This window comes from Hemiscyllium ocellatum, chromosome 18 (assembly GCF_020745735.1).
Source record: "Hemiscyllium ocellatum isolate sHemOce1 chromosome 18, sHemOce1.pat.X.cur, whole genome shotgun sequence".
Lineage (NCBI taxonomy): Eukaryota > Metazoa > Chordata > Chondrichthyes > Orectolobiformes > Hemiscylliidae > Hemiscyllium > Hemiscyllium ocellatum.
Window position 1 is genome coordinate 10,353,122 of NC_083418.1, and position 12,469 is coordinate 10,365,590.

At 43.8% G+C, this 12,469-nt stretch overlaps 1 long non-coding RNA gene across 1 annotated transcript in view; it reads right to left on the bottom strand.

The window, feature by feature from the left end:
• Nucleotides 1–5,065: 5,065 nt before the first annotated feature.
• The window catches only part of LOC132824337 (uncharacterized), a 59,225-nt gene continuing 51,821 nt past the window's right edge, over nt 5,066–12,469 (bottom strand). The window contains exons 3-5 of the long non-coding RNA XR_009645655.1: nt 9,544–9,579; nt 5,722–5,918; nt 5,066–5,297 (exon numbers count right to left, since the gene is read on the bottom strand). This is a non-coding gene — a long non-coding RNA (uncharacterized LOC132824337). The remainder of the gene's footprint in view (nt 5,298–5,721; nt 5,919–9,543; nt 9,580–12,469) is intronic.

The window sequence follows — 12,469 nt, forward strand, 5'->3', positions numbered from 1 at the left end:
GGCCATTCAACCTTAGGAAATACTCAAATTCTCTGCTGGTAAATGATGGTCTGTTGTCTGTGACCAACACTTCTGGGAGCCTGTGTGTTGCAAAAGGTGCTCGCACCTTTTCTATTGTCATCCCCCTGTTTGATGAATGAATTCTATGTACATCCATCCACCTTGAGTGGGCACACTCAATGACTAAGCATGTTAAGCACATAAAAGGGTCAGCATAGTCAACATGCAACTGAGTCCAGTGTTTACCTGACCATTCCCACAAATGGGGGGGGGGGAGCTGCTGGTAGCAATTTTTGTCCTTGTTGGCACTTCAGGCACTGTCCTGCCAACATGGCTATGTCTGTCTTCCATACGTAACTTCTCACCAACATTTTGGACACCCCTTGATGATTCTGGTGAGGTTTAGCCAGTATCTGGCGACACCCTTTACTCAGGACAATCACTCTTGCTCCCCAATAATAAGATGCCGGCCTCTACAGTGATCTCGTTTCGCTGAGTCCAGAAAGTTTCATTCTCGCTGTGATGGCACCCCCCCCATCGCCATCACCATCAGCTGTTTTAGTTTTACCAGGTCTGGATCTTTTTGTGTTCATAGTCAGATATTGTCAGCAGTGACCAGAAAGCTTAAAACCAGAACTGACCCCTCCAGTGGCAGCACCACCAGTATCTGCCAGCAGGAGGCAGCTCAAGGTGTCCACATTTGCTACTTGTCCTCTCAGATGGTGTTCCAACTTGTTAGTATGCATTTATGAGAGCCCATCACTGAAACCAATCTGAATCTATGGGCGGCATGGCCTTGTCCTCTTTGAATGGCCCTAGCAGGGGCTTGTGGTCTGTTACTCCTACAAATTTATACCTGTAAAGATATTGGTGGAACTTTCTCACACCAAAGATGACTGCCAAACCTGCTTTCTCTATCTGGGTTTATCTGTGGTCTACATCAGCCAAGGTCTGCGAAACACATGCCATTAGGCATTTCTCTCCATTGGACCATCTGCTACATATACTATGCTGATACTATAAGGGGAGACCATGCTTGTCATCAACCAGATCTCAATTTTGGGATCATAATGTGCCAATACCTAAGACAATGATAGTTGCTTCCTCACTTCCCTAAAGGCTATGCCTTCATTATGAGAACATTTCCAAGAGGTATGGGTGCTTGAATGGAGGGAGAACTCGCCATAATAATTCAGCAATCCAAGGAAAGGTCTAATTTCCAGTACAGACATGGGAGCCAATACACCTTCACTTCATCTTCTAACAGGTGTAACCTGGTCTTGTCAACTCTGTAGCCCAAGTTGGTCATTTGAGGTACCTGGATCACACACTTTTCCCTCCTAAGGCACACCCCCACCTTGGAGAAACATTTAAGCACTATGTCCAAGTTTTGGAAGTACTCTTTATTAGTCTTCCCTGCTATTAGCACATCATCCCAATAAATGGCCACCCGAAGTAGACCTTGTAAAATGTTCCTTTATCGCCTGCTGAGAACTGCAACAGGCTGATGATTCCCCAAATGGCAGTCTCGCATGTTGATACAAACAGTATTGGAATGCCATGTGTGCTAACTATGCTCATTATAGCACAATTCTGGGAATCCTCATCTAACTGCAGTTGCAGGTATGCATGGTTTGTGTCCATCTTCATGGCAGACAGTTTTGAGCGCAAGTCCTCAATTCAAGGGGTTGAGTATTTATCCAGCTGCAAATTACGGTTCACCATTTGTTTAAAATCCCTACAAAGGTGAATCGCTTAGTCAGGCTTCACAATCAGTACAACCAGTGCTACCCATTCTGCAAACTGGACTGGTTTGATGATTCTTTCACTTTCCAGCCTCCTGATTTATTAGATATTAGTTATTGGATTTTCTACTGTGTGGAAACAGGTTCCTTCAGCTCAACAAGTCCACACCGACCTTCTGAAGAGCAACCCACCCAGACCCAATTCCCTATGACTAATGCAGCTGACACTGGACAATTTAGCAATCCACCTGACCTACACATTTTTGGACTGTGGGAGGAAACCGGAGTACCCGGAGGAAACCCACACAGACCTGGGGAGAATGTGCAAACTCCACACTGAGAGTCGCCCGAGGCTGGAATCGAACCTGGATCCCTGGCGCTGTGAAGCTGCAGTGCTAGCCACTGATTCTGCCTCTACTTAGGGCAAATAAAACTGGGCCGGCCTTGTTGAATTGTGGAATTGCTTCCTGGTTGACATGCAAGATGGCCTTGACTCCTTTGATAGCCCCTAGACTTTCCGGATAACCTTCCAGGTATTTAATTAGGACTTCTCTCAGGTAGCCATTTTCTAATCGGAAAATGTTGGGCCAGTCTAGGTGAATCTTTCTTAACGAATCTCACCCCATCAAGCGTGGGCCTGAGCATTTTACTACAATCAGCTGCTTCTCATACAAGGCTGGAATCAAAGTTGTACCCTTAATCTGTAAAGGGTCCCCAGCAGAGGGTCTCAGTCTAGCCAAAGCCTTAGGCAAACTTAAGCATTGGAGTCCAGAGTGAACATTGCTAAAGACTGTTTCTGCATTCACTGATACAGCTGTGCTAGTATCAACCTCAATTCGAACTGAGTGGCCATTTAATCAAACGTTTATTTTGATTGGTTCAGTTTTTGGATGTTACTTAGCAATGTATTATTCCAAGTCAGATGTGGATGGGCTTTTGAGGTTGTGCATTCCTATTTATATCTGTCAGCCAGGGCTCCCTGATTGTAGCAGATGGACAGCTCCAATCAGGGAACTCACCTGGTGGACCTCATCACAACCATTACAAATATCAAAGTGAAAGCAAATCGAAACAGATACTGAGTTCCAAAAAAAGAGCCATATTGGATCCAAAACATAAACCCCGTTTCTGTCTCCGCATATGTTGCTAAAACTGCTTAGTTTCTCCAGTGTTTTTTTTTCTCTTTATAGCAGATGTTCTTCCTCAAAACACAAGATTTAACTCCAACAGGGTGACTTCTGATGGTGGGGTTAAGTAATATCTTATTACCTCAGTTGCAGATTACCTTGAAGAACAAACTCCAAATAGCAAAATCACTTCCTCAGGAGATCAAGAATCAACAACGGGAGACTTACATGAAAACCTCCAGCACGCAGCAGACTACCTCGTGTCAGAAACTTACAGCACAGCGAAAGGCCACTTGGAACTTCATGCCTGTGGCAGGAATCGTGCAGCAGTCTATTTTAATCACATTTCCCAGAACCTGGCCCATAGCCTTAAGTGCTCAGGCATTTGATGTGTTTATCTAAATACTCCTTAAAAACTATAGTGTTCACCCCCTATAAAGCTGACACATTGATTATTATCGCTAATTAAACCAATTCAAACTTCTCAAAAATATACCTATCACCTTTTCCTTCATTCCATTAGGGTCACAGACATTCCGTTAGGGTCACAGACATTCCTTCAGGGTCACAGACATTCCTTCAGACTGCATCAGATGCTAACATTGCTCACTGATTAATGTCAGTAGAGATACAAAGTCCGTCTCATCATTGCTCAATAATCTCTTCCCCAATATTTTATATTTAAAATGAAAGCCAACTTAGCAGCAGGAGAATTCTGTATTGTATCTTCAGAGTACTGTACTGCTTTCAGATTTTCTATGTGAAGTCTCTTTACCTGGACACAACCTTTCATCCAATGAACAGGGAAAGCATTTCGCATCAGAGAGAAGACAGGTAAAAACAGAGCAGTGACGTGGATTATTGAAAGGAGAAATTTAGGAATAATATGGATGACCAGGCTGAATTTTGCACAAATGTTTTGGACCGAATCCCTCCTTCAAAATGTTCTCTGCATCAGTCCCATTATTCCTAGACTTTGTAATAAACTGCCTTCTCTCTGAAACTTGCTGATCAAAACATCCATTTCCCAGATACTCTTTGCAACGCTTTCCATAAAGACCATTCCCTTCCCAACTTCCTCGTTATGTCCACACCCCCCAACAACCCACACTGCCCTCCGGCACCTTTCAGTACCACCACAGGAACCGTAAAACCTCTGCCCACACCTCCTCCCTCACCTCCATCCAAGGCCCCAAAGGAGCCTTCCACATCCATCAAAGCTTCACCTGCACTTCCACACATGTCATTTATTGTATCCATTGCTCCCGATGCGGTCTCCTCTACATTGGGGAGACTGGACACCTTCTCACAGAGCGTTTCAGGGAACATCTCCGGGACACCAGCACCAATCAACCACACCACCCCATGACCCAACATTTCAACTCCCCCTCCCACTCTGCTGAGGACTTGCAGGTCCTGGGCCTCCTTCACCGCTGCTCCCTCACCACCCAACGCATGGTGGAAGAACGCCTCATCTTCCGCCTTGGGATCCTTTAACCCCAGGGCATCAATGTGGACTTCACCAGTTTCCTCATTTCCCCTCTCCCCACCTTGCCCTAGTTCCAACCTTCCAGCTCAGCACTGTCCCCATGACCTGTCCTACCTTTCCATCTTCCTTCCCACCTATCCACTCCATCCTCCTCTCTGATTTATCATCATTACCCCCACCTCCATCCAACTATTGCACTCTCAGCTACCTTCTCCCCAGTCCCACCCCCCCCTCCCATTTATCTCTCCACCCCCGAGGCTCCCAGCCTCATTCCTGATGAAGGGCCTTTGCCCGAAATGTCAATTTTCCTGCTTCTTGGATGCTGCCTGACCTGCTGTGCTTTTCCAGCACTACTCTAATCTTGACTCTCTGCAACCAGCCACCCTCTCCCAGACTCTGTAAGAGCAGCAGACCAGTGTACTATGGTATTTAGTACTGGCACCACTAGCACAGGTGGTGACAATGGTCATCAAACCAATGATACTGACTATGGAGAGACTCTGCAGCAGTAAGTGGCATTGCCCATGACTCTACAGTACAACTGCTGTCCTAATACATTCTCCATATTTTCCTAGGGTGTTACAAAAAATATGCATTGATGGGGGTTTGAAGGTGCATCTTGTAATGCCAATTGTGCTGCTTACTTAAGAAGCTATTGAAAAATTATTTTTATTGATAATACATTATCAAAGGGAAGTGCACAACATAAAAAGACCATTAATGCAATAAATAAGGAAAACAATTATTGCCATTAACCACCCCTCAAGGAACCACCACCACTCAGTCCACCATTAAACATGGCTTGCCTGTTCAAGTTCCTTTTTTCTGAGTCTGTTCAAATGCATTTTTTAAAAATATAACAGTGGACCCATGCTTTCTCCTTGCAAACGCAAACATTAGATGTCTCAGTGGAGTGTAGGCGATAGCCTGAGAAAGCTGCAGGCAGAAAAGAAAGAAATAATTAGTCACTGCAAACACGATCAAGTCACAAGGCAAGTGAAACATTCAGAGCTGAGATCTTAATCAAAGACGCCATTAAACTATCATGGTCATTCTAACAGATGAGAGACTTAACAAACAATCAAGGTATTTTTCAATGTATAATTACAGTTACATCACACTGCAAATTTTTGCTATAAATTCTGTGTCTTACAATTGTATACTCCACAACCACCTGATGAAGGACCGGCGCTCCAAAAGCTAGTGCTTCCAATTAAACCTGTTGGACTATAACCTGGTGTTGTGTGATTTATAACTTTGTACACTCCTCCGTCCAACACTGGCATCTCTAAATCATTAACAAAAAACAGACAGTTAGAAATCATTGTCTGCTGTAAACTTACTTTTGACAACCCCTTACCTAAGCTGGAGAAAGTTCTAGTTTTGGCAGTGGCCATTTTCCATGATGGCATAGATGAATGCAGATGGATCTGTTCCGCAGTATCTCAGAGATGCAAGAACAGCAGCCAGATTCTTGCCCAACATTAAGTTTGTCTTCGAAGCAAGATCAGACTCCTATTGCGGCTCTATTATGGACATGTCACCCTAAAGTTGCATCTGTTGGTGGAAAAGAGACATATCAGTTTTACACTTGGAGGTCTGGGAATCTGGCAGACTGAATTTCTGTAATTGCACACGGATGATACTTTTCAGAGCTCGTAGGTCACTGAGATGCTCAGGTACATAATCCTGGAAGACAGAATAGTTATCATCCCGTCCATTGGAGCATAGGGAAATGGAACAATTAATGCCGTTATTGGATGGACAGAGTTCTTGGTCATCTGCACCACTCTACGCAGTTCTTGTCTTTCCTCTAGCAGATCCTCTGTGCATCAAAAGCCCTTTCGCCTCTCCCAGGGATTGAGGGAAGCTAAGACAGAAATGAAAGACAAGCAGAGACAGATAAATGAACAGATAGATAAATGAACCCATGGTACAAATGGGCTGAAGTGTGTTTATTTCAATGCAAGGTGTACTCTAGGTAAGGTAGATGAGCTTAGAGCCTGGATCAGTACATGGAACTATGATGACATGGCCATTACAGAGACTTTGTTGAGAGAGGGACATGAGAGGATGCTCAATCTTCCAACGTTTTATTGTTTTAGAGGAGACAGAGGGGAAGGTAAAAGAGGTGGAGGAGTTGCATTACTCATCAGGGAGAATGTTCCATCTGCACTCAGAGAGGACATACTGGAGGGCTCATCCACTGAGGCAATTATGGATATGGCTCAAAATAAGATGGGCACAATCATTCTGTTAGGATTATACTCTAGGCCCCACAACAGCCAGAAAACATTGATAAACAAACGTTTAGGCAAACTATGGAATGATGCAATAACAACGGGGTTGTGGTAGCGGGTGACTTTAACTTCCTCAGTACAGATTGGTAACCACTTAAAACCAGAAGCTTCAATGGGGTAGGATTTGTGAAGTGCATCCAAGAGGGTTCCTTGAAACAGTATGTGGATAGTCCAACTCAAGGAAGGGCCATACTAGACCTTGTATTAGCTAATACACCTGACCTTTCCATAGGAGAGCATTTTGGAAATAGTGCTCACAAGTCCTTAAGTTTTAAGGTAAGTCAGGACCTTGTGGGTAGGTACTAAATTAAGGGAGGGCAAATTATGTCAGCATTAGGCAGAAGCAAAGGAGTGCTAATTGCCTGAGTTTAAGACTGCTGTTGTCTGACATTGCTCACTCAATAAGTTAATGACCATTAGGTGTAAGCCCTGGGAAAAATATTCTGTTGTTCCTGATTTATGAATGAAGCCAGTCACCAGCCTTATTATGGCTGCTTATTCTAATTGGACCATTAAGGAAGATTGATTCATTCTTTGATCTCCTGGAATGACAGGATGTAGCCAATGGAGTGCTGCAAAGAACTGTATTTGTGCCTCAGCTATTATTAATACAAATCAATGATTTGGAAGAGTGAACAAAGTGTAAAATACACAGTTAAAGTTCATATTAAGTCTCTTCATCGATACTACCAGATAGAGTCAAACAGCATAGAAACAGACCCACCAGTCCAACTTGTCCATGCTGACCAAGTTTCCCAAATTAGTCCCACTTGCTTGCATTTGGCCTACATCCCTCCAAACCTTTCTTATAGATGTCCAAATGGCTTTGAAATGTTGTAACTGTACCACTTCCTCTGGCAGTTCATTCCACATTGAACCACCCTCTACGTGAACCCGTTTCTTCTCAGGTCCCTTTTAAACCTTCCTCCTCTCACTTTCAAAATCTGCTGAGATCTGACCTCCAGAGATTCACCCACTTTGTTTTTAATTGTTTAAATTCATGGGATTTGGGGATCCAAGGCTGAGCCAGCCTTTGCTGGCCTTCCCCAGTTACCCATGAGAAGGTGACGGTGGCCCGCTGAGCCACTGCAGTTCATGTGCTGTAGGTAAATTCCATAATGCCATTAGCAAGACTGAAGGAGCAGCAATATATTTCCAAGTCAGGGTGGTGAGTGGTTTGTAGAGGAACTTTCAGGGGATTGTGCTCCCATATATCTGCTGCCCTTGTCCTTCTAGATGGGATTGGGCAGTGCTATCTAAGCAGCCTTAAAGATAGTACATATATACTGCTGCTGCTGAGCATCAGTTTAGGGATGTTTAGGGATATGATGCCAATCATGTGGGCTACTTTGGCCTGAATGGGTCAAGCTTCTTGAGTACCGCTGGAGCTAAACCCATTCAGGCAAGTGGGGAGTATTTCATCACACTCCTGACTTGTGTCTTGTAGATGGGGGACAGACTTTGAGGAGTCAGTTACTTGCTGCAATGTTCCTAGCCTCTGACCTATTGCTGATTATACAGAGGTAGCTGAAAAATAAAACCTATTACAAAGGCATTACAAGGCTGCAAAGGAATAGAGACCGCAAAATGGATAGGATAAGGTGGTGAAGACAGTGCTAGGAAATTATCAGTAAGAACAATGAAAAATCAAAACTTATTTCAAAGATGGGAGACCAATAAATCTTGATCCTCAGAGTGAATTAGGAATTCTTGTACATGAATCACATAAGTCAACATATCACGAGACAATGAGAAGGGCAAATTGCATATCTGTCTTTCATTTACAAGGGAGTTGAATTATAAGGGTTTTGATGGAACACAACTGGAGAAATCTGGATAGACCTCATTGCCTTAGAGTGCACAGCAATTAAATTCATATTCTCTGGAGTTCAGTAAAAGTAGAGTAAATGAAATATATAAATATCTAGTGGGATGAACAGGTGAAATGCTGTTGGCTTGATCAAGGAGTCTTGAACTAGACTCAGGATTGGACAATTAGGATTGAGATGAGGAGGAGTTGCTTCTTTGGAAATCTTTGCTCCAGGGAGCAGGGGATCCTCAGCCCTGAGTTCAATAGATTTTTGGAAATCAAGTGATGGCAAAGTGGAATTGGGTTAGAACCTCAGCCACTCAATAGTTGAGTAGAAATGAGGATATATCCACACACACCACGCATCCCCCCCTCCCCCGAAACCCCCAAAACAATACAGTGCTCCCTCAGTACTGCCCTAAAACAGCGAAACTTCCGTCTGCACTGAGGTGACAACCTGGATTACAGGCTGTCTTCTCTGATGTTGTGTTTGAATCTCTGACTTTCATGTAGAAACAAGCTTAATATTAGAGAGCCAGTACTGACACAGTGTCAGCCCTACTGTTAATCTGCATAATTTAAGGATTGGTTGGTATAAATAGAACTATCAACTCCACTTCCCTGTCATACCCATCCGTCCTTCTGGTCACCTCAAACTCTCTCATTGAACCATCAGTGCCCCCTTTTGGTTTCCTTTTAATATTACATCACTGTCAATTTATATTTTCTGGTCAACCTGGTCACAGCTCAGGAGCAGGTGGGACTTGTATCCAAAATAATATATTTTATACAGTATAACTTACAGGATGAGAATCAAATGGAAACAAACACCAAAGACAAGTCACCAAAATCATAAAGGCATGCCTTAAAGAGAAAAGAAGGCTAGAGAATTGCAGAGTTTCAGGAAAAGAATTCAAAAGCTCATTGACTGACATAGTCATGGAGCGATTAGAATCCAGGAGTACAGAAGGACTGAGAATTGGAGTTGCACAGACAGCTAAGGGCTGGTGAAAACTTTCCACATGCACCAATACACCCAGCTAGCCAAGTCTCCAGCTATTGATGTACTCACTGGGAACTGCGTGCATGTCATGGTCCTGAAAACCTGCTGGATCAATGAGAACACTGAAAACTCAGTTAAACATTTAGCTCCTCACACCCACTCCATCATCAAATACAATTCTGTCCTTAACGCTGCTGCTTTAACTCACTCATTGATGAAAAATCTGTCCAATGCAGCACTGAATATACACAATAAAGCAGCCTCCACTGCCCCCTGGTGGACCACATTACAAAAATGAAAACTCTCCAAGAGAAGAAATTTCGCATTTTCATTTTAAATGTGTTCCCTAGTTCCAGAATCCATCATGTGGGGAAATATCCAGTCAGCATACAGGCTGTCAAGACCCCATCAGAGCTTTATACTTCCCAATCAGATCAGCTCTTTTTTTCCAAACTCCAGTGGGTATCGACAATACAATGATTTAAATGAGAATAGTGCTTTGTCTTTCTCTAGTCCTACTACCCCAGGGATCACAACATAAATTTAATTGTTTTAGTCAATTCCTGATATGGCTTTCGTTATATTACAATGAAGAGGTCCATTAGTCAAGTTTCTTACATAAACACAACATTTTTTTTATGGAACAAAACTAATTCAGTAAAGATGCCAAACTGTTTAACACAATTACTTTGTGATATGAAAATATGAATCTTTACTCATAACGTAAAGTAAAAGAACAGGTTTCTCTCTGCAAAGAAACAAAAAATATTTGGCAAACGAGACTTCAGTTCTTGAAGGCAAAAAAGGGAAGGATAAGCCTTGGAATGTTTGGATAACTATTAGTCTAAGGTTCTGGAATGTGTAAACACTGTCACTGATATCGGTGGGTATTTCAGGGATATTTCTAGGTGCAGCATGGTCAGGAAACACACATTGCAAGAGGACAATTAGCTTTCCCAATAGACTTGCCATAAAGGTGCTTCAGAAACAGGAGACACAAGCTGAACAGCTCCTTACTTTCAGTAAGCTCCCCCCAACTAAAATGCAAAACCATCTGCAAGCCTGCAGTTTAAAAAGAATCACATAAAACTCAGTCGTGAAAACAGTAAAGTGTTTTCCCTGAAGTCAGTTCAATTCAAGTAATGAAACCCAGCAATTTTAGTGAAGCAAGTTATTGCTGGAAATCTGAAATAAAAATAGCAAGTGCGAGAGAACTTCAACAGATCTGTGGATGTACCTACTAGAGAAGGTGCAAAACTTGACCTACTCTTGGGAAATAAGGCAGGGCAGTGTGGGACCATTTTGGAGCCTGTGACCATAATTCTATTAGATTTAAAATAGTGATGGAAAAGGATAGACCAGATCTAAAAGTTGAAGTTCTAAATTGGAGAAAGGCCAATTTTGACGGTATTAGGCAAGAACTTTCGAAAGCTGATTGGACACAGATGTTCACAGATAAAGGGACGGCTGGAAAATGGGAAGCCTTCAGAAATGACATAGGGAGAGTCCAGAGACAGTATATTCCTGTTAAGGTGAAAGAGAAGGCTGGTAGGTATAGGGATAGCTGGATGACTAGAGAAATTGAGGGTTTGGCTAAGAAAAAGAAGGAAGCATATGTCAGGTATAGACAGGATAGATCGAGTGAATCCTTAGAAGAGTATAAAGGCAGTAGGAGTATACTTAAGAGAGAAATCAGGAGGGCAAAAAGGGGACATGAGATAGCTTTGGCAAATAGGGTTTAGGTTTATCCAAAGGGTTTTTAAGAATACATTAAGGCCAAAAGGGTAACTAGGGAGAGAATAGGGTCCCTCAAAGATCAGCAAGGCGGCCTTAGTGTGGAGCCTCAGGAGATGGGGCAGATACTGAATGAGTATTTTGCATCAGTAGTTACTGTGGGAAAGGATATTGAAGATACAGAATGTAGGGAAATAGATGGTGACATCTTGAAAAATGTCCATATTACAGAAGAGAAAGTGTTGGATGTCTTGAAACACATAAAAGTAGATTAATGCTCAGGACCTGATCAGGTGCGGGAAGCTGGGAAGTGATTGCTGGGCCTCTTACTGAGATATTTGTATCATCGATAGTCACAGGTGAGGTGCTGGCAGACTGGAGGCTGGCTAACGTGGTGCCCCTGTTTAAGAAGGGTGGTAAGGACAAGTTAGGGAACTATAGACCAGTGAATTGGTCAGCAACTTGTTGGAGGGAATCCTGAGGGACAGGATGTACATATATTTGGAAACTGCTGCAAATGTGTTGCTGGTCAAAGCACAGCAGGTTAGGCAGCATCTCAGGAATAGAGAATTCGACGTTTCGAGCATAAGCCCTTCATCAGGAATAAGAGAGAGAGAGCCAAGCCGGCTGAGATAAAAGGTAGGGAGGAGGGACTAGGGGGAGGGGCGATGGAGGTGGGATAGGTGGAAGGAGGTCAAGGTGAGGGTGATAGGCCGGAGTGGGGTGGGGGCGGAGAGGTCAGGAAGAGGATTGCAGGTTAGGAGGGCGGTGCTGAGTTGAGGGAACCGACTGAGACAAGGTGGGGGGAGGGGAAATGAGGAAGCTGGAGAAATCTGAATTCATACCTTGTGGTTGGAGGGTTCCCAGGCGGAAGATGAGGCGCTCCTCCTCCAGCCGTCGTGTAGTTGTGTTCTGCCGGTGGAGGAGTCCAAGGACCTGCATGTCCTCGGTGGAGTGGGAGGGGGAGTTAAAGTGTTGAGCCACGGGGTGATTGGGTTGGTTGGTTCGGGCGGCCCAGAGGTGTTCTCTGAAGCGTTCCGCAAGTAAGCGGCCTGTCTCGCCAATATAGAGGAGGCCACATCGGGTGCAGCGGATGCAATAGATGATGTGTGTGGAGGTACAGGTGAACTTGTGGCGGATATGGAAGGATCCCTTGGGGCCTTGGAGGGAAGTGAGTGTGGAGGTGTGGGCGCAAGTTTTACATTTCCTGCGGTTGCAGGGGAAGGTGCCGGGGGTGGAGGTTGGGTTGGTGGGGGGTGTG